The 18,840-nt window shown below is 48.6% G+C and overlaps 1 protein-coding gene across 1 annotated transcript in view; it reads left to right on the top strand.

Annotated features, from left to right (window-relative positions):
- Positions 1-18,840, top strand: part of ACTR3B (actin related protein 3B) — a 271,775-nt gene that overhangs the window by 173,433 nt on the left and 79,502 nt on the right. The window lies entirely within an intron of this gene.

The following is an 18,840-nucleotide window of genomic DNA, read 5'->3' as shown; positions in this document are numbered from 1 at the left end:
ATAGGGGGTGTGGTGCTGATGGGAGGGTTCACATTCCCGGAGGGTTGTCAGGAGAAGAGAGTGCTAGGGTGCTGGCCTGTCTTTAAGTGGGGGTGGAGCCGAGGACTTTTCTCCAGACAGTGAATGGGACATGTGACCCTGCCCAAGTCAGCTGGGGCCCTTCACTGATACCACGTGGCCTCATTGCCTTCATCCTTACCTGCCCACCTCCCTCACCCCACCCCTGCCACCTCCCTCACACGCCCCGCCCCTCCCTCACACGGCCCCACCCCTCCCTCACACGCCCCGCCCCTCCCTCACACGCCCCGCCCCTCCCTCACACGCCCCGCCCTCCTCCCTCCCACCGCCCTCCCACCTCCTTACATGCCCCGCCTACCTTACGGGTTCTTCCTTCCTCACCTGCCTCACTCGGGACACAGGACACCCAATGACCTGAGGGGTGAGAGTGTGTATTTGAATGTCAGTTACCACTAGAGCTCGACTTTGACATCTGATGAGAATAAATGAAAATGTTGAAAGCCAACGACATGGCCCTGCGGCTGTTCTGAATATTTGAGTGTAGGTGAAAAAATAGGGCCGTGAGAGAGTTCAGTGAGGAGACTCATCATGAAACGTCTGCTTGAAGGAGGCTCGCAGGCCCAGGAGCAGGACTGGCCGTCGGAATGTGACTCTGAGAGGAAGGCGAGAGGGGTCAAAGCAGGGAGCGTGTACCCGGAGCCTCTCTTTCCCAGAGAACCCGCGCCGCTGGAGTCTGGAGTCTAGGGAGACCCTGTAGACACCAGCAGGGCAGTTTAGCTTCGCCCTCCCTTTGTCCTCATGCTAAGCCTGGGGGGTGCCTGGGGGTGACAGTTCGATGCACGGCGGGTAAGGGTGGGGGTGTGCATAACGGAATGTGTAATGGCCACAGAAACGCTGGAAGGAAGCTATTCGTCTCTGAGCCCGGGATTTTTCATCTGTGAAATGAATTTCCGTGCCTTGCTCAGGGTGGCAGCTCTCCTAAGTGGCAGGCAGGGCCTGTCCAGCTCATTCCACTATAGTCAAGGGCTTGCATTCCAGAAGTTGAATGTGAGCTGGGGCAGAGCCCTCAGCAATGAAACAAGTCTGTTGAAGGTGGATTTTTAGTTTCTGTGTCTGGTGTCATTGCCTGCTGACTGGGGAACCCCACAGGGCCCATGGCTGCGACTTACACGGTTCGTGGAATGTGGTCTGTACAACAGCACAGAGGAGAGGGGCTGAAGGGACAGGACTGGGGAGCCGAGCATTGGGGGCCGGGTAGGTTTGGATGAGAAGCCGGAGGGGCAGGCCGTGGGTGTGGGGAGGCGTGAGTTTGTATGCAGGATGTGCACAGAGCTGTTTTTCTGGTCCCAAGACTGTTCTCCAGTGGATAATTCAGGTCGAAGTGGCAGCAGCGGGGTGTGTGTGTGTGTGTGTTCACTTGGATGGGATGTCCCAGGAAGGCACGCACACCCCGTGGGCCAGTCCCCACCATTCCCTTTGTGGAACACCTGCCCGTTCAGTCATTTGTTGCCTTCTCCGCTAGGCTTTCCTTTGATTCAGGACCTGGTCTGTTTATAGCGCTTTGGACAATATCCTTCTGCAATAATGTTTTCTTTTTTTAAATTGAAGTATAGCTGATTTATAGTGTTTCAGGTGTACAACAAAGTAATGCAGTTACACACATGCACACATACATATTCTTTTCCAGATTCTTTTCCATGATAGGGTATTACAGAATATTGAGTATTCTGGGCTATACAGCAGGTCCTTCTTGTTTATCTATTTTGTATATAGTGGGGGGTATCTATTAATCCTCAACTCCTAATTTATCCCTTTCTCTTTTCCCCTTTGGTAACCATAAGTTTGTTTACTATATCTGTGTGTCTGTTTTTTTAGATTCCACATATAAGTGATATCATATGATATTTGCCTTTTTCTGTCTGATTTACTTCACTTAGTATGATAATCTCTAGGTCCATCCATGATGCTGCAGATGGCATTATTTCATTCTTTTTTAGGGCTGAGTAATATTCCGCTGTGTATATATACCACATCTTCTTAATCCACTCGTCTGTGGATGGACACTTAGGTTGCTTCCATGTCCTGGCTACTGTAAATAGTACTGCAGTGAACACTGGGGTGCATGTATCTTTTCAAATTAAACGCAATAATGTTATTTTTGCCTCAGCACCTGGATTGGTATTGCTGGCTGGTCCTTGGCAAAGATTTTCTCTTTTTCATTCCTAAAAGGATCTCAGTTTTTACTCAAGTGTTTTGATCCCTTCATTTCATAGTCCAAGTGGTGGAGGGAGGGGACACCGGGGCTGGCCTGATGATTCTCTCCTCCTCTTCACCCCATGATTGGCTAAGGAAGGGCCGTGATGTGATTCTGGCTAGTGGGACCTGCAGAAGGATTTTCTAGAGCCTTCTGGAGAAGGCACTTCCTCACTCATCCAGGAAAACTACCGAGGTCTCTTGACAGGCATCCCAAGGAAGCGTTTAGCGGTGGGTCCTGCTGACTCACAGACGAAGGAAGCAGCATCTTCCTTGCAAACAGGCGAGAGAAAAGAACCTGTGTTTCCAGCACAGCACTGAGCTGCCATGCATCGGTTGTAAGATCTGCCCTGCCAGCAGACCTGATTTGGAGAGTGAAGTAATTTCCTTCCTGTTCATTCAGACGAGCTCAGTTTTGTCCCTTGTGCAGCCAAAAGTATCCTAACGTTCATCACCCTGGTCATAGATCAGGAATTTTTTGTGCTCCATGCCTCAAATACTCCCGGACGTTTCTCCTCTGTGCCACGTGTGAGGTAGGAAAAAAGCCATCACAAAGTTGTCTGTTTTCCTCTAAGAAGCTGACATAGAACTGGACGTCACACAAACCATCAGCCAAAAACCCAAGATCACTCCAAGTGCTAGAAGTCCTCTCTGAGAACAACAGGAAAAGAAAATTTAAAACCCTCAAGTTTGGAAAAAAAGGGAAAACAATTGTATTTCCACCATGTTACTAGAAATCTTGTAAATACTAGTTTAAAATCTTAACAGCTCAGATGTTTACAATTCCACCAGTAATTTCTGAAGCAAAGTAACACCTCTAAATCAAAACTAGGTTTAGGGAGTTCCCTGGTGGCCTAGGGGTTAAAGATCCAGTGTTGTCACTGCTGTGGCTCGGGTTGCTGCCGTGGTGTCTGTTCAGTCCCAGGCCCAGAAACTTCTGCCTGCCAGGGGTGTAGCCAAAAGGCAAACAAAAGACGGGGTTTATCTTTGTCAAGTAAGTGTACATGTGCGTGTGTGTCTGGGTAGATGGAAGGACAGAGAAAGAGACTTAGAAAATTAGTGCAAAATCAGGCTGTTTGTAAACTGTAAGAGGTTGGGAATGTCTAACGACTGAAAACTAGATCATTGCCTGTTGATTAAAAATAACCCCTTTGCCTTCCTCTAGGCTTCTCAATGGAATGAATATACTCATTTATAGCATAAAAAGTAGGCTGAAACCATTCAAAGCTGCACATGGTCACTCTTTCTCATCCAAAGACCTTCTCTGGCAGGTAATTCAGGTCAAGGTAGCAGCGGGAGTATGTCTTTGCGAAGAGAAATTAGGTTTTCTTGTTACCGCTCTCCCAAATGGGGCGATTGCATTGTATTTCGTTTTATCCATCCCAGAGTGCAGGAGTCGACAGCTGCGTTGGTGATCCTGAAAATGCCAACAAGCAGTTTTATGACTTAAAAAAAAAAAAAATGCTTCTGAAACAGCAGAGGAGGACGTTGGAGCACAGGTGCGCAAGTCTGCCCAGGACTCTTCTTGCAGTTTGTTGCTGATGCTGGTTCCCACTCGCCGTGCACCTGGGCAGAGGCAGTTGGTGGTTTCAGCCACAGAGTTCACCTGCCAGCGACAGAATCACGCCGATGGACGAGCCTCGGGCGAGACAGAAAAGAGAAAGGGCAGGAGCCTGTCCCACTCCCATGAAGCACAGTGTCTTAGGAAGCTCACAGAGCCTGTGGGGAGGCGGGGGAGCTCTCCTCCATCAGCTGAAGCCCCACGATGCCGACCCTGCAGCCAGTGGTCCACCAGGAAGGTGGAACCACACCTGAACCTCCGTGGGCGGCACCTGGGCCCCAGGAGCTGCTCTCTCCTCACTCACTCCTCCTCCAGACTTAGAGCCAACCCCAAACTGCAGAATTTTCCATGGAAATTGACCTTGGTCAAGAGCATATTGAAAAGGGGCAGGGCACGTAGTTTTCTTTCTTATTACACACAGTGTAAAGCACTGCAGCGGTCACATCTGGTAGTTTATTTCCACTTCCATGTCAGAAACCCTTGACATTTGGAACAACTGCTTCATCTTCGATCCCCCAAGTCTGTTTTAATCCCCGAATTCAATCACACGGAGAGCGCTTCCTGTGCCATGGAGCCTTTTATGTCAATCCCTGCTCATGTGTCCATGGCCCAGTGAATGAAGTGAGAATGAGGCCTGTCACGCACCACATCGAGGATGTGGGTAGTCCACACCGAGGTATGGCTGAGGCCACCCCTCCCTCAGACACACAAATGGAGTTAACATGAAAACCAGAGGTGCTCCCAGACTCACGGGGCATCACTGCCCCCCAGATTCAGCTGAGAATGCGTGATTCGTGCCGTCTCTTCCTTGGAAGACAGAAATCTGTATTGAGCTTTTAATAGTAAACACGCAGTGCTTGGCTTCACAGTGTATGAACCTAAAACAAGGCATTTGAAGGAGAAAGGGAAGCGATGGCCTTAGGATCTGGGGATAATCCGATCTTAGAGGCGGAAGGAAATTTAAGACTGAGGCAGAGGACTTCCTCCAGGAAATGGGTTTCGTGTGGCATTCATTCCCTCAGAACCAAGGCACGTGGGCGCACCTTCAGATCCGTCCACGTGTTTTTATGATCAAGGGGAGAGTAGACCGACCTCATGTGAACCTCTAGTCATCACTTTGAATGTCCATCACCCACGACCCAACATCTTCTCCCCCTGCTCTTGCCTTGCCTGGGCTCTTCATGGTACTTGGCTTACAGTCCTAAATGCAGGCCATAGACACCATGGTGCAGAGGAGGCAGCAGTCTGCATGATTGAATACGGTGTTCGAGCAAACTCTAAACAGAGCTTGCCATTCTTTACTTGGCCGACATAGCCCTTGGGGAAATTATCCCAGTTGAATTAAGCATTTCCTTTTCTTGGATACAAGCATCACTAGAAGGAATTCAGCATTATGCTTCCCTTAGCAGTAATATGTACTTAAAATGAATATAAGTTTAATCCAGAGTCTTAAACTTGGAACCTTAAAATAAGACTTATAGACAGGATTGTTACTATTTTTTAATGCATATAATTGTTTTTTTTTGTCTTTTTTTAAGTTTTATTGAAGTATAGTTTTTTTTCATATAGTCAATGAATTTTATTACATTTATAATTGTACAGTGATCATCACAACTATATTTTATAGCATTTCCATCCCCAAACCTCAATGTATCCCCCCCCAACCTTTCTCATTTGGAAACCATAAGTTTTTTGAAGTCTGTGAGTCAGTGTCCTGCAAAGAAGTTTATTGTGTCCTTTTTTTTAGATTCCACATGTAAATGATAGCATTTCATGTTGGTGTCTCACCATCCGACTGACTGCACTTAGCATGATAATTTCTAGGTCCATCCATGTTGCCACAAAGGCCATTATTTCTTTCCTTTTCATGGCTGAGTAATATTCCATTGTGTATATGTACCACATCTTCTTTTTCCACTCCTCTGTTGATGGACATTTAGGTTGTTTCTATTGAAAATAGTGCTGCAGTGATCACTCGTGTACATGTGTCTTTTCGAGTCATGATTTTCTCTGGATAGATGCCCAGGAGTGGGATTGTTGGATCGAATGGTAGTTCTAGTTTTAGTTTTCTGAGGCATCTCCATACTGTTTTCCACAGTGGTTGCACCAATTTACATTCTCACCAACAGTGTACTAGGGTTCCTTTTTCTCCACTCCCTCTCCAGCACTTATTGTTTGGAGACTTTTGGATGCTGGCCATTCTGGCTGGTGTCAGGTGGTACTTCATCGTGGTTTTGATGTGCATTTCTCTACTAATGAGTGATGCTGAACATCTTTTCATGTGTGTTTTGGCCATCTGTATGTCTTCTTTGGAAAATTGTCTTTGGAAAATTTATTGAAGTTTAGTTAATTTACAAGGTTGTGATAATTTCTGCTGTATAACAAAGTGATTCAGTTATACATATACACACATCCATTCTCTTTCAGATTCTTTTCCCACATAGATTAGCACAGAATATTGGGTAGAGTTCTCTGTGCTATACAGCAGGTCCCCGTTGACCAGTCATTCCATATCCCTCAGTGTGCATATGCCCATCCAAAACCCCAGTCCATCCCTCCCCCATCCCCACCCCCCGCTCCCCGGGGGTAAACACAAGTTTTTCAAAGTCTGCTAGTCTGTTTCTTTCTCTCTTTCTCTCTGTCTCTTTTTTTTTAATTGTTACTGTTTTTAGATAGGTGGAATTTACAAAATTAGTTTGCATACCGTCATGCTACTATGTGTTAAGTGTGTTGATCAGCTAGTAACTGTGCGTTACTAGCTAGTAACGTAACTCAACTGAATCAAGCTGCTCCAGGAGAGTGCTGTGGATCCTGTTGGCAGCGACCCTAACAACCATGAGAGTCTCTGTTCTCCATGCTGCCTGCTTGGCCATCACTCACTAGATCCCTGGTGTTTGAGGTTTGCTAAGAAGAATCAAATGTATTGTGAAGACAGCAAAAATGAAGTCACTGAAATGGTGAAGTGTGGTGCAAACACCAGCGATAGTCTGATAACTGAATTGCATGATTTCTTTTTTTTTTTTTTTTTTGTCTTTTTTGTTGTTGTTGTTGTTGCTATTTCTTGGGCCGCTCCCGCGGCATATGGAGGTTCCCGGGCCAGGGGTCAAATCGGAGCTATAGCCACCGGCCTACGCCAGAGCCACAGCAACGCGGGATCCGAGCCGTGTCTGCAACCTACACCACAGCTCACGGCAACGCCGGATCGTTAACCCACTGAGCAAGGGCAGGGACCGAACCCGCAACCTCATGGTTCCTAGTCGGATTCGTTAACCACTGCGCCACGACGGGAACTCCGAATTGCATGATTTCTGATGCCGTAGGTGGATAGATGCACTTAGCAGCTGAGAGAACCATACCATCAGCTCCCTGATCTGTGAGCTCCTGTCTTGATGGCAGGAAGGGATAAGGAGGGAACTTGTGAAACCCACTCACTTTTGGAGTAATTATAGTGATTAGCGTCCCTAAAAACCAAAGGTTCTGGGTGGTGGTCTCAATCACATGCCAAGAAATTCACCTATCAGGTCCCTGTGAGAACAAGAGCCATCGTGGCAGGTGGCGTTAACCATTTGCGTAACTGGGTGGTAGCCCTATTCCTAGCTGCCGAGCCGACTACAGCATCTTCACTGGAAGCTACCAGTGGGCGACTTCTGGGTTTTTGGTACCTGATTCTTGAGCTACAAGCGTTACCTCGCTCATCTCCTCCTCTTCCTCTTTCCCCCCTACTTCGTCCTCCCCTCCCCCTTCCTCCCTCCCCCCCTTCCTCTTCTTCCCCTTCCTCCTCTTCTCCTTCTCCTCTTCCTCCTCCTCCTTCCTCCCCCGCCTCCTTTCTCTTCTTCTTCACATATTGTATACTTAAGCCATCTAAATTGTGCAGGTCAACAATTTTCAGTCTCTTCTGGATATATGCACCCATCACCACAGTCAATTTTTGAGTAGACTGCTTCATTATCTCAAAAACAACCTGTGTGCCTTTTACTCTTCTGCTTCCTGAGCCCCTCCCCTCAGACCCGAAGAACCCACTGTTGTAATTTCTGTCTCTGTAAGAGTTCCCTGTTCTGGACATTTCGTGTGAATAGAATCACACAAGATGTATTCGTCTGTGACTTTCTTCACTCAGCATGTTTTGCGGTCATCCACGTTGCAGCAGGTATCAGGACTTGATTCCTTTTTATGGCCAACGGGCATTCCATTTGATGGGTGTATCACATTTGGTTCATCCATTTGTCAGCTAAGAGGCATTTGGGTTGTTTCCACTCTTTGGCTATTGTGAATAATAGTGTTATTATAAACGTTTGTGTGCAAGCTTTTACATGGACGTGTGTTTTTATTTTTCTTGGGTGTTGAAGAGAGGATGGGATGCCACCTAGGAGTGGCATCCCATCCTCTCTTCTTGAGTCATCGATGAGGAAGGTAAACATCACCTTCTCTCTGGAAAGTAGAGGCAGTGATTCCCATTCATTGTCTTGGCCCCTGGCTGTGTGGACCCTCAGCTGTTGGTCATCATATGGTCCTCGGAGAACCTCGACATCCCAACCTTCCATTCAGTGCCATGTTGGTCCGTAATATTGATGACAAAGTGCTAATGGGAGCTGACCAATGGCAAGTACCCTAAATGTCCTAGTAATTGACATGGGAGCCAGGGGGTGAGAGCTAAAACCCTGAAAATAGTTGGAAGCCTGTCCCATTGTAAGGTTCATGGAGTCTGATGCCCTGGGACATGCCAGGAGACCTCCTGTAAGGTGAATGAGAGCTTACTGTACATTGGCATGCTACTGCCAAGAAAGAGGCACTGTGCTTGGTATGCCTCTTCAGGTTTTGATGGCAGCACATACCAATCTGTGGATTTTGCCCTGACCCATTTATTGGGTTAGGTTCCAGAAAGCCAGACCAAGAAGGACCAGCAGAGGGTTCAGGCCAGGTGCAAGCTTTCCTGTCACTGGAGCCACTGAACCTTGTAGGCTTGGTGGTGCTAGGAGCACCCATATCAAATAAAGATGCTCGTTGAAGCCTTACAAGCCTGGTAGAGGAGCAGTGGCCCAGAACCAGGGGTTCTAGAGCAAAGCATGCCTCGCAAAGCACAGAGCTACTCTCTGTACACCAAGAGTCACCTTGGCATGAAGTTGCGTGATTCCTGCTTTTTGTGTCATGCCTTTGAGTCAACTGATGGATGGGTGCAGTAGCTAAGCTGAAGGCAGACCTGCCTGGGCTGGACATGAGAGCCTTCAGCAGCCCTCCAGGCAGATAGTCTAGACCTCTGTCCAGTGGGAGTGCTGTATATTGGACCAACCAGATACTTCTTAAGAAAGAAAATGGTTCTGGAAACAAACATAGATCCACGCCACCTGCTCATGCTGCTGGTTTGTATCACCAGGTCTTCCTGAGGCAGATTCATGTCCCAAGTTTCAAAACGACTGTGCAGTGAAGGAGGAGTTAATATTCTGTCTTACGTCACATTTCTTTGTATCTTTGCCATGAAACACCATTCATGGTGATCAGCGAGGCACTTCTCCTTGTTCCCTTAGAGATGGAGTGGCTGTGTGACCCCAGATAGGAAGTGTCTGCAAGCATTTTACCAACCTTGGTTGAACTGTCTGCAAGACACAAAGACTATTCATTTCCTAGGAGGAGGTCTAGTCAGACCTTCAGTTCAGTCCTCATTGATGTGGTGTTGTTTTCACTTTGCACAGAGTGACTGCACATTACATTTGTACCCGGGTCAAAAGGTTGATTTGTTTTGGAAAGTGAAGAGGCTGGGATGCTTTCATGCACCAGTAACTCCAGTTTTAATTCTCCTAATTAAGAATGATTGGGTGAACTAACTGATGCTTCCAAGGATAGATTCAGGCATGGCTGGATCCAGGAACTCACATAACTCAGCCATTTCCCTTCCCTTTGAAGATCTGGATTTTTTTGTTTGTTTTGGCTGTTCACCTAACAAAGTATGGCACATTCAGCCTTGTTGTTAACAGTTCTAGTAGAAAGAAGATCTTGTCGCTGAAAATGCCAACATTGTGTCCCTGAATTGTATCTTTTGGGCCCTGTGTCATCTGGCCTTGAGGGCTGAGTGCTTCTTTTGGCCAGGCCCAGGTTGCATGTCTAACCCTGGAGCAGAGGGTTGAGACAGCCCCACCCAAACAAGAGACAGAGAACGGGGGGTTGGGAGGGGGTGGGGGGGTGGGGGGGTGGGGATTATGGTGTCCGGGGGGCCAACTCTTTGTTTGTCAGAGAAGGGGGACGTGGGTACTGGGTAGGCGAGACATCAGTGCTTACAAAGCAGCCCTGTGTCAGCTGTGGTTTGGGAAGGCCTTGCTCCATGTCTAAGCAAGTTAATAACGACCATCATTTGCTGGGGGAATGCTCATCTGACGTGCGGAAAACCACTTTCAAGCAGCAGCTTTGGGCTGTCATCACTTTGCTAATTATACTAATTTTCATTAAAGCAGGTGCTCAAAGGCTTTCCACTTGGTGACACATCATTAATGGTTGGAGTTGTTGTTTGCAGTTGGGAGCTTCCAAAGTTGTATTTCTTGCTGAGTATTTGATCAGTAGTTTGAAGCCATTAGGGGCAAGTTTCACCCTAAAGTAATTTTGCTCTTTGGCGTCACTTTTGGTTCTTTTACTCTGTGAACGTGCAGCTGCTCGGTGACAACCTTGGGGAAGCCATGTGGGGCTGGAATGGCAGAGCGGCCCCTTAAACCTTGCTCGTAGGGAATTCAGAATCTCCAAATCTCCTTTTATTTATTATTATCATTTCGGCTGTGCTGCAGCATGCAGAAATTCTTGGGCCAGGGAATGAACCTGTGCTATAGCAGTGACCTGAGCCATAGCAGTGACAATGCTGGATCCTCAACACCAGGCCACCAGGGAACTCCCTCCATCTATTCACTGGGGAAGCAGAGGTGCCCCCCCCACTCCACCACAGGGAACTGTGGACCATGAGGGTGGGAACGCCCTGCCCAGGGTCAAGTGCGCGGTGGGGACTCAGTTTATCTAGCTGGCCTGAAGCTGGCCACTGTGGCCAGCGAGGGGAGCTGGTACTGCCCAGGGCAGCGCCCATTTCTAGCTGTTACAACCGCGTGACTTGCAATGAGGCTGATGGTCCAGGGAGAGGCATACGTCTACCTAAATGTAAGACGGTTGTTTTCAGGAAAAGGATCCAGTTGTGCAGTGAGGTTTGATCTTCATCTTAGCCTTTGTGCTCTGGGCATTGGATTTAGCGGGAAGAGGAGGTGACAGCTTCCCAGGCGGGGTGCCTCCTTCATGCTGTCACCAGCTTCATCTCCATCTCTGTTTCCAAACAGGACGAGAGCAGGTCACCTGAGGGGCCCCAAGGGCACACCGCCTGCAGGCTCCAGGATGGTTCTTTCCCTGCCACCCATGCCTTTCAGGGAACTTGAGCTCACACGTGATTTCTGGCCTCTGAGTGTGCGGTCACCAGAGACAGGGCAGGGAAGTGTGTGGAGCAGGAACCGTGCTGTTTTGTTGTCCAAGGAAACCCTGTATTTGCCAGTATCTGCCACGGAGGCTGAGGATACTCCTGTACCTGGCGGTGGTGCAGATACCGGAGAACAGTATGGAGCTTCCTTACACAACTAAAAATAAAACCACTTACTATATGATCCAGCAGTCCCACTCCTGGGTATATAATATAACCAGAAAAGGTGAAAACTCTAATTTATTTATTTATTTATTTATTTTGTTGTTGTTGTTATTTCTTGGGCCGTTCCCGCGGCATATGGAGGTTCCCAGGCTAGGGGTCGAATCGGAGCTGTAGCCACCGGCCTACGCCAGAGCCACAGCAACGCGGGATCCGAGCCGCGTCTGCAACCTACACCACATCTCACGGCAACGCCGGATCGTTAACCCACTGGGCAAGGGCAGGGATCGAACCCGCAACCTCATGGTTCCTAGTCGGATTCGTTAACCACTGCGCCACGACGGGAACTCTGAAAACTCTAATTTAAAAAGATACATGTGGGAGTTCCCATTGTGGCTCAGGGGTTAATGAACCCAACTAGTATCCATGAGGACTCGGGTTCGATCCCTGGCCTTGCTCAGTGGGTTAAGGATCCGGTGTTACTGTGAGCTGTGGTGTAGGTCACAGACACGGCTCAGATCCCATGTTGCTATGAATGTGGTGTGGGCCCGCAGCGTCAGCTCCGATTAGACCCCTGGCCTGAGAACCGCCATATGCTGCAGGTGTGGCCCTAAAAGACAAAAAGAAAAAAAAAATGCATGCAGCATGTTCATTGCAGTGCTATTCGCAATAGCCAAGAGATGGAAACAGCCTAAATGTCCATCCTCAGATGATTGATTTAGGAAGATGTGAGATATATCTATAGATATGGATAGATATAGATAGATATGATAAGATATAGATATATAGATATGAATATTACTCAGCCATAAAAAGGAATGAAATAATGCAATTAGCAGCAACATGAATGGACCTAGAGAGTATCATACTAAGCGAAGTAAATCAGACAGAGAAAGACAAATACCATATATCATATATGGAATCTAAACTATGACTCACTCAGGAGTTCCCTCGTGGCTCAGCAGGTTAAGGATCCAGTGTCGTCACTGCTGTGGCTCAGGTGGCTGCTGCTGTGGTGTGGATTTGATCCCTGACCCTAGAACTTCCACATGCTATAGGTATGGCCAAAAAGAAAAAAATGACGCAAATGAACTTATTTACCAAAAAGAAATAAAAAAAAAGGAGTTCCCGTCGTGGCGCAGTGGTTAACGAATCCGACTAGGAACCATGAGGTTGCGGGTTCGGTCCCTGCCCTTGCTCAGTGGGTTAACGATCCGGCGTTGCCGTGAGATGTGGTGTAGGTTGCAGAAGCGGCTCGGATCCCGCGTTGCTGTGGCTCTGGCGTAGGCCGGTGGCTACAGCTCCGATTCGACCCCTAGCCTGGGAACCTCCATATGCCGCGGGAGCGGCCCAAAGAAATAGCAAAAAGACAAAAAAAAAAAAAAAACAAAAAACAAAAAACAAAAAGAAATAGACTCACCTAGAAGACCAAGTTATGGTTACCAAAGAGAAAGCGGTGGGGGAGGGATACGTTAAGAGTATGGGATTAACAGGAGTTCCCGTTGTGGCTCAGCGGGTGAAGAACCCGACTAGTATCCATGAGGATGAGGGTTTGATCCCTGACTTTGCTCAATGCATTAAGGATCCGGTGTTGCCACAAGCTATGGCCTAGGTTGTGGATGCAGCTCTGATTTGGCGTTGCTGTGGCTCTGGCAAAGGCCAGCAGCTGCATCTCTGATTTGACCCCCTAGCCTGAGAACTTCCATCTGCCAGGTGTGTGACCTTAAAAATGAGAGAGAGAGAGAGAGAGAGAGAGAAAATAAAATTTGCATAACGAGGACTCCTGCAGTTCTGTGACCTCATTTATTTCTTTTCCCGCGTTTACCCCGTCGATAGGTCAAATGCTGACCGTGGTCATGTCTCTGCTCTTTCCTGTTCCGCTTCCCCAGGAAACAACCGCTCCTGAAGGCAGGGGCTTTTCACTCTTTTGGGCCCCAACCTAGGTGTCCGGAGGGGTCCCTGCCGAGCAGGGGCTGTGTGCTCGGTGCGGGCTCTGGTCTGGGGAAGTTTTCCAGAGGCAGCACGACTGTGGAGAGCACACGGGGACAGAAAGGAAGGCAGGGCTCCCGCGGGCCCGGTCATAAGCAGACCACCCGCAGGCTCGGCAGCGTACCTGCCGGCCGCCTGCAGGCATCCCGGTGGCCCACGTCCCAGCAGCCCCGTTTTGGGAAACCCTCTGCCCGGGCAGGACTTCTGCTGTGGCTCGAGGAGTGAGATGCAGAAGCCGTGAGTGTCCAGCCCTTGACGTCGTCCTCACCTTTGCTGTCTCCCTCCTTCTCTCAGTGGCAGCCTGGGGACTTCAGGGAAATCTCAGGAGACTCGCCAGGGAAACTGCTGGACTCCGCCGCTGTGCAGAGGGGGTGTCCGCAGCCGCACCGGAGCCAGTGCCTCAGGGCAGCGGTGTTTTATTCACAGCCCTGGCCGCTGTTCGGCGTTTGGAGCTTGACAGGCAAGGCTTCTTGTGGGAAATTAGTTTCCAACTCAGTTAGGAATTGGACTCCAACACGCTTGGGCCGTATTCCTGCAGCTGTCCTTGGCTTTGGGGATTCTGCCGCTGCTCCCGGGAGCTCGCGTGGGCACAGACGCACCCAGGGCGCGCTGCAGCGCAGAGGCGCGCTGTGCTTTGTCGAGAATAAGGCCAAGACTCTGAGTGTTTTGCGATGTTGGCGCCTTTTTGAAAACCCTGCAGCAGCCCTCAGATTGAACTTGATGACAGCACACAGCTGGCAAACATGTCACAGCCTTTGGAAGGCTTTGGCCGCGTGCACGTGTACCGTGTGAGGTGCTTGATTTATTAAACGTGTCAGTAAAACGTTTATTTTGGTCTTCGCGATGCCAACCCCTGTTTCACCAAAACTCACTTTTCAAATGGCTGCTTTTAGCGTCATTGAGAGAACGCGGGTGTGCACGTTATTCTTTATTTCAAGGGGCGGGGGTAAGCGGTGCAGCTGACAGTGGTCGTTGCTGAGCTCGGCAACTCAAATGCAGACACGTCTAGAGAAATCTACAAGGGAGAGATTTCTTTCTTCTTTTTTTCTTTCTAGGGCAGCACCCCTGGCCTATGGAGGTTCCCAGGCTAGGGGTCGAATGGGAGCTGTAGCTGCTAGCCTACGCCACAGCCATTAGCAACACAGGATCTGAGCCGGATCTGCGACCTACACCACAGCTCATGGCAACGCTGGATCCTTAACCCACTGAGCGAGGCCAGGGATTGAACATGCGTCCTCATGGGTAGTTGGGTTCACTACCGCTGAGCCACGACAGGAACTCCTACAAGGGAGTGATTTCTAAGGCAGCCACTTGCTGGGTGAACTAGGAAAATTACTCGACTTCTGTCCCAGTATTTTATCTGGCACATGGACCAATTTCTGTCTAATTACCTTGCAAGATTTTAATGAAGTCCCTACTCCATAAAATTCAGGGACACAAAGTGGCTTGTCTGTGGTCACATAGCTGGGTCGTGGCAGAGGCAGCATCTGAGCTGGGGTCTGTCTGTTGCAAACGCGTCTTTGCTCACACTGGCGTGTCAGTGCCTTGCACCTGGATGCCTGGTGACGGTGATGGACTTGACCGCATGAGTAGAATGGAAAACAAGTGACTTAGCCTTTTCCAAGGTGGCAGATGCAGGCAAGGCTTAGTCACAGGTGGGCCCTGGAGGTACCTTCCCAGGGCAGAGAGCGATGGAAGAGGGCAGTGAGGGGGAGCTGGGAGGAAGAGCAGGTCCCACATACTGTCCCTGCCCGTGCTTCTCACAGAGCTGCTAGGAGACACCCAGTCACCATGCTGGGTCCCCTGCTTGGCCCATGGATGGCCGTGGACAGGCTGTTCTCTTGGGAACAGTCCCTTTGAGGGAAGGAGGGGGAGTCTCCTGTCGCTGGTCAAGCGTGGCTTCATGGAGATTTGCCTGCCCTTCCCTCTGGGTTGACCTCTGGCCCCACAGCTGCCACTGCGACATGACGGTTCACCCCAGAGGCTCTGAGTGCCCTGCTGGAGTCTAGGCAGATGCCCGGGTTCTGACCAGAGCCCCGGCCCCTCTGAGGAGTGGGCCGTACAGGAAGGAGGAAGGAGGTGCAGGCTGACCGGACCCTGAGTCCTCCGCTGAAACGGATAAGCCACCTGCACCCTGGGGTCAGCGGAGGCTGAGGGGACTGGAGGAGCTGCACGAGGCTGACATTTCAAGCCACTACAGAACAGGGTTTACATTTCTGCGTGTCACAAATGTTGTGTTCTGAGGCTGCCTGGTAGAGTATAGACCAGTGGGTAAAAATTCTGTTCTTGTGACAGCCTGCGGAGCGTGAGCATTAAGTCTCAAAAGCCTGATGCCTGTATTTTATGTAACTTTAGGTAGAAAAATATCTCCTGGCACTTTTACTTGATAGGGAAGCAGCTCCAAAGGATGCAAATGCAATCTGCATCTGGCCATGGGCGTAATCAGAGCTGTCCCTGTGCATGCAACTGAGGAGAACTTTGCCCCCAAACATACCCTTGGTTAAACAGCTTCCTCGCCCATTCACTGGACTGCAGAAATACCCTCCGGCCACAATGAGTCAAGGCAAATGTGTCACCTGGAGCAGGGGTCACTGGGCAGTCTGCACTCTCATTTGTTGTAAAGATGCGGCATCTTATGCTTAAGGCACTGTGCTAGGTGCCGGATGTGGGAAGAGGTATCAGGAAGCTTGGTATATGTGGCCCTTATGTCTGTGAAACTTACACCTGGTTAGCAGCAGTACTAGTAGGCTGTCAGGTTAGCTTCGGCCTCTGGAGTCCTTGGGGGTCAGATTAGAAAGTTTGATGGGAAAGGCGGGCGGGGCAACCATCTTTTTACTCCTGTTTCTGTGAACTTGACTGAGATTCCTCATGTCAGTGGAATCAGGCCGTATTCGTCCTTCTCTGAATGATGTCGTTTAGCACAGTGTCCTCCAGGTTCATCCAGGTTCTAAATGGCAGAATGTCCTTCTTTTGAAGTCTGAGATTCTTTTGTACGTATGCACATGTCTCTTCTCAATCCATTTATCCATCGATGGACGTCGCCTGGGTGGTTTCCGTATCCTGGCTACTGTGAATAACGCCGCAGTGAACCCGGGGTGCAGACATCTCTTCGAGATTCTGATTTCAACTCTTCTGAGTAAACACCCAGAAAATGAGATTTCTGGAAAAAATGGTAGTTTTATTTTTAAATTTCTTAAGGAGCCTCCGTACTGTCTTCCATAGTGGATGCACCATTTTGCCTTCCCGTCAACAGGGCACAGGGTGGGTACCATGATCTACCAACTCCCTTCTGTCAACCGCTGGAAGATTCCCATGGGCCTGGTGTATGATATACATGTCTTTTCAGAATCAGAGCTTGGCAGCTTTTTTGAGATAAATATGTGACTTCCGCTCGCCTGTGCCCTTTTGGTTTTTCAGTTATTCCCGGGTTGCTAAATCTGTCTTAAGATTGTAAGTGAGATGCTTGACTTTGTGCCATCATCCAGCGTTAGAAATTTTTAGTCTTAAGATACCTGTCATTTTATTATTTATTGATGAACTTCCCCAACCGAACAGCTGCCTCCGACTTGCTTTTAATGGTAATGATCCTGAAAGATTCAGAAATCTCCGAGGGTAGAAATTTTTCATTTGGGATGCCAACATCAACTCAAGACCTTTTGTAAATATTAGTGCTTTCCAAATAATGAAGTCTTGAATTTTCTCACTTTCATTAAAACCAACCACTGAAACAGAGCTTAATGCCTTCAAACTTTGCCCTTCCGCCAGCGAGGTTACGGCAGCTCAATAATACTGACTGTGTAATTTCTTTCCAGGAGGCATGTAAATAAATTCCTACGTTCCTACTTTCATGTCCTCCATGAATTTGCTAACTTGCGATCACTTGCTCACCTCTCTTGAAAAAGCTATTGTGAGGTGAAGTCACTTGCAGAAAGTCACACAACTGCATTAATGCTGATAGGCTCGTCCTCTGGCAGCTAGGGGATTCTTGGAGAATTAGAGAATTCTTTTCCTCATGTAGCTCGGAGAATAGCCAGCCCACCACCAGGTCTACCAGGAAGTACACCCAGAATACTGTTTAACTTACCCAGTTGAAAATATTCAATTGCTCTCCTAGGGGACCACTCATCCCACAAGACACCCTTCAAACCAACATATTTCACGATATTTCTAAATGCACAGGGTGCATGAAAAACCAGTTGGCTCTAATTCCTGTGCCTTTGTGGCTACAACTCTTTTTTTAGAAAATAAATTGTGTTGGACTACAGGTGACTTGCAGTGTCGGGTTAGTTTCAGGTGTGTGGCAGAGTGACCCAGCCATGCATAGGCATGTATGGCCATTCTTTTTTCAGATTCTTTCCCCATATAGGCTGTTGCAGAGTATCGAGTAGGCTTCCCCAAGCTAGACAGTAGGTCCTCGGCGCCCATCAGTTTTGTACGTAGCAGTGGGCGTACGCCAGTCCCAACCCCCAGTCCACCCTCCCCACAGTGTTTCCCCTTTGCTGACCGGAAGTCTGGTTACTCTTCTTGCCTGGAATACACTTGCTGCTTCTTTCTTATTCAGAACATCTCCTACTCCTGCTTCAAGGTCTGACATAAATTCTGCCTCTTCTGTTACACCCCGTCTGCTAATGACACCCTTAAGTGAGGTTTAGTTTTTTTTTTTTTTTTTTTTAACTGAGCACGTTAACTACCCTTCATCTCTGTTCCATCCATTTGAGCCCTGAAAACAGCATGTCTCACAAGACAGCACCCTCTCCGCAGGTTAAAGATCCGGCATTGTCACCGCAGCGGCTCTGGTCGCTGCTGTGGCGTGGGTTCGATCCCAGGCCCGGGAACTACTGCGTGTCTCGGACGTGGCCAAAAAACCCAAAAACCAGAACAAAAGAGAACAAAAGACACCACGCTAAACACCTGGAGACAGGAATGGCGTCCCTGTTCCTGGTTGAACTTGGCCATAGAGACATTGAGCATGCACTCATGTAATTTTTTAATCTGCAGAAAATTCCAGAAAGATTTTACCTTCCTGTGCCAAAGTTCAAGTCTGCTAGCTTTAAGTTATTAATCCACCTCCCCGATCTGCATCTGTGGCCTTGACTCATGAAGCACACCGGGCAGGAGCTGCCGCGTGCTTCTCGGCCGAGGAGCGTTCCTGCCTGTGCAATGTCACAGGTGCACTTGCCTGCCTCCCTTTTATCTGTGGTCTTCATTTTAATTTGTTTTTAATGCCTATTTAACACACCTAGCAATTAAGGTGAAATGGCTCTTTGACAAATGCGAGAGCTTTTTAATTAGTGCTAATTGCTTTCGTTAATTAAAAGTAATGCTTTATATTGTGTTATTGGTATTCTCTTCTATAAAACTGGATTAATGACTTCCCATCAATCCTGCTACAGAGGCTTTGGCTCAGGCATCACTGGGACTT

This window comes from Sus scrofa, chromosome 18, assembly GCF_054392235.1.
Source record: "Sus scrofa isolate SSC_HxYL_T2T_F1_AM1 chromosome 18, Sscrofa_HxYL_maternal_Yorkshire_Landrace_v2.0, whole genome shotgun sequence".
Taxonomy (NCBI): domain Eukaryota; kingdom Metazoa; phylum Chordata; class Mammalia; order Artiodactyla; family Suidae; genus Sus; species Sus scrofa.
The sequence above is the reverse complement of the archived record's forward strand: the minus strand, read 5'-3'. Positions and strand labels throughout refer to the sequence as shown.